Source organism: Saccostrea cucullata, unplaced genomic scaffold (assembly GCF_032062105.1).
Source record: "Saccostrea cucullata isolate Sc308-1 unplaced genomic scaffold, CSIRO_AGI_Scuc_v1 ctg3449, whole genome shotgun sequence".
In the NCBI taxonomy this organism is placed as follows: Eukaryota; Metazoa; Mollusca; class Bivalvia; order Ostreida; family Ostreidae; genus Saccostrea; species Saccostrea cuccullata.
This window is the reverse complement of record NW_026932686.1, coordinates 37,931-41,389: the sequence shown is the minus strand read 5'-3', so window position 1 is coordinate 41,389 and position 3,459 is coordinate 37,931. Positions and strand designations below refer to the sequence as shown.

At 30.6% G+C, this 3,459-nt stretch overlaps 1 long non-coding RNA gene across 1 annotated transcript; it reads right to left on the bottom strand.

Moving 5' to 3' along the window:
• Nucleotides 1–783: 783 nt before the first annotated feature.
• On the bottom strand, nt 784–3,213 carry LOC134235776 (uncharacterized). The gene is made up of 2 exons (XR_009985480.1): nt 3,085–3,213; nt 784–1,914 (listed from the first exon to the last, which is right to left on the bottom strand). It is a non-coding gene; the product is annotated as an uncharacterized LOC134235776 (long non-coding RNA).
• Between the last annotated feature and the right edge of the window lie 246 nt (nt 3,214–3,459).

The window sequence follows — 3,459 nt, the reverse complement described above, 5'->3', positions numbered from 1 at the left end:
TTCATATTATAGATGTGTATTCCTTGTTACAAGACCTTTCTTTGGGTACCACCAAATTTGACCTTTTGACCTTTGAGTTTAACCCACTTTTACACAAAAATTCCAAACTTTTACTTTGGCCATAACTTTTGAATGGTAGGTACTAGGACTTTCATATTTCACATATGTATTCTTTGTGGCAAGACCTTTCATTGGATACCAACAACCTTGACCTTTTGACCTTGACCATGGAGTTTCACGTACTTATGAAAAAACTTTAACCTTGACCATAACTTTTGAACGGTAATGACTAAGGCTTTCGTACTTCACATATGTAAACCTTGTAAAATGACCTTCCATTCGATACCAACAACTTTTACCCCTTGACCTTGGAGTTTTAACTACTTTTTAAACTTTAACCTTGGTCACAACTTTTAAACAGTAGATACTAGGACTTTCATACTTCACATAGGTAATCCTTGTGAGAAGACCTTTCATTGGATATCAACAACTTTGACCCTTTGATCTTGACCTTGGAGTTGACCTACTTTAAAAACTTTCACTTTGGTCATAAGTTTTTAACGGTCAGGATTAGGGTTTTCATCCTTCAAAAAAATCAACTTCAATGATAATTTCTAAATAAATGACATATGATAGGGTGTTCATATTAGACACAATATGTCATAAAAAATAACATCTCACTCACAAAGACACCGAAAGCGGGGCACCACAATTCTTTGAATTTGCTTGTATGTATTTAACATAAAAATACATTGAATGCACAAAGTGAACAAACAAGAAATGTATTCAACTAACATTTTTAATAACAATTCATTAAACTTGACAAAAATAACAATAAGGGATTTCAGTTTGCATAAACAAATTCCAGAACTCCCATCACCCACCTATACTTTTTCCAAAAAGATCATAAAAGTTTAACATCACACCACTCATGCCTTAAACACTACATTTACTCATAATAAGATAATGTTTATCATCCTCACAATGTCATAAAAATGACCTAAGCATCAAAGAATTAGTTATTCTAGTACATGTTTGTCTGGAAAGGTTTTGTAACTACATTGTATTACAAAAAATAACAAGTACTTGTATATAATCATGTTAATTATTAACAAAGTTCAATATTCAAATAAACACACTGCATAATAAACTATAATTGTTACTATTATCTGAGAAACATTTTGTGATGCATTATGCATTTTACATCAGTATATTAATTTTGATAACAATTAATTATATGATAATAACAAATCATTTCATTTGTCAAAGTACATAATTCATCTTTCAATATTTCTTTCAACCGAACTTATTAAACTCATGCAATGAATCTAATATGTTTTTGGGATGTACAATGTACTATATTTTAATTTCTCAATTATATAACAGATGTTAAGAAATCACAATTAAGCATAAAAAAAAACATAGATACATAAAAATCCCTATTTACAATTAATTAATAACAATATATACACAGCCTTCCACTATATTGTTGAAAACAATAATGGGAGTCTAATGCAGTGGATATCATAACCTGCAGATTGATTGATTGATTGATTGTATATTGTTTAATGTCCCTTTTGAGAATTTTCATTCATATGGAGACGCCTATAATCTGCAGAATGTTCACTCTCAATAAACCAATGTCACAATTCATGTCACTCTTCCGTTGCACTCATTTCACTTTCTGTTGAGCCATCCATTACTGCAGGTTGCAAAGCTGCATCCTCAAGGTAGTCAGCCCAGTCTTGAATAGGTCTTACTGCAAAGTTCGTGTGTCTTTCATAGCCAAGAAACCACAATACTGAGGCCACATGGGCACATGCCCCGACAACTCTGGCTCCAGCACGACACTGACAATACCAACAAGTAACAGCTCCAGTAACAGGATATTGTTTTGGACCATCTCCAGGCATCCTACAATTAAAATATAAATATCAAAAAAAATTAAATTACTATATATATTATGTAACTATGCACATTTTGTCTATAACTATGGAATGAGGGGGGTTACTTGTACAGTGTAAAAACATTTGCATAAGATTTTCTTTATATATGAGAAAAAGGGAATAATTTATTAATATCACCAGGTATAATATAGAATTATTTCATTCATGAAATCAATTTAAATAGCAGTTTTATTGATTTACCTATTTGAGTTTAATGAATAAAATCTGAGGCAAGGACATTATTGGGTACTTTAAATTAAAACAAAAAAGATGAACCTTGTAATGACAAACATTTCTTTTTCATTTAAATGGTGATTTAAATGAATTTATAATATTCCAAGATAATCTAATTATTTTTTTTAATACTTGCAATAGTTTAATTTTACATTAATAATATTTTAATTAATAAGTTAAAAAAACAAAACAAAAATACATTGTTCCCACAAGAAAAATAGAAAGAATTTATATTGTTTATTCTGCAAAGAACATTAATTAGATTTAGTGATGTTAGCTTATTTTTAAGAAACAATTTTTTTTTATTTCTTTAACAGTTTAACATAAAAAAACAAACAAACAAACAAACAAAACCAAAAAAAAAAAACCTCTTACCATTTTTTTTATTTTGGGCTGTTATAGCACACCATACATTTACACAACGTACACAGGTACCAGGGCGGTTGTATTTGTACTCAGACAGAAAAATATGTTATAAACACCAACCTAGAAATGTAGTATATTATGTTTTAATGCCGTATAGGCCTATGTAAAGATTTTCACAACTGATAAAACGCGGCTAATCATGCAGATCAACCGGCCGATCGAGGGTTCATGAATGAATCATGAATATTCGGGCCTAAATCAAAAAGAATCGATGATTAAGTCATTTTTTTATAATCTATTTTTTTTCGTTGAAAGAAGAGAGCATGTTGTGTTCCTGTTTGATATATTTTAGATACACATTTTCTATTTTCAACTGTTTGACATGCATGTGATGATTACCGTCCCCCCGAGGCCGAGTTCATGGAGTTAGCGGATTCTGTCATGTCGAATCTTCTATCATTAATAAGTATAGGAGGGGATTTAATTTTGAACAGTGCATGTAAAATTACAATTGCTCTGATTTTCAATTCATCCCTACCTGTTAAATGGTTAGAACTTCGATAAATCTACTGTCACATTTTCTGTTTCCTCCAACTTTGTTTACGTCTGAATATAAAAACCGAAACCGGAAGCGATCAAAATCGGCCTCAAAAAACATCGTTTTATATATTTTTCATGGTGGCCGCATGCAAACAACAGAATGATACTTTGGGAAATAATTAATTGTGCCATTTTCTACAATCTATTATTTTTTTATCGTGTTGTTTGCGTGCGGCCATATCTAAATCTTGTTTTGAATGTGAGAATTTGATGGAAATTTCTCAATTCCGGAAAAATCACACAACTTCACATCGTGATAACTCAACTACAAATCAAATGTTGAAAATTTTATTGCTATTTACATCAAACTGGA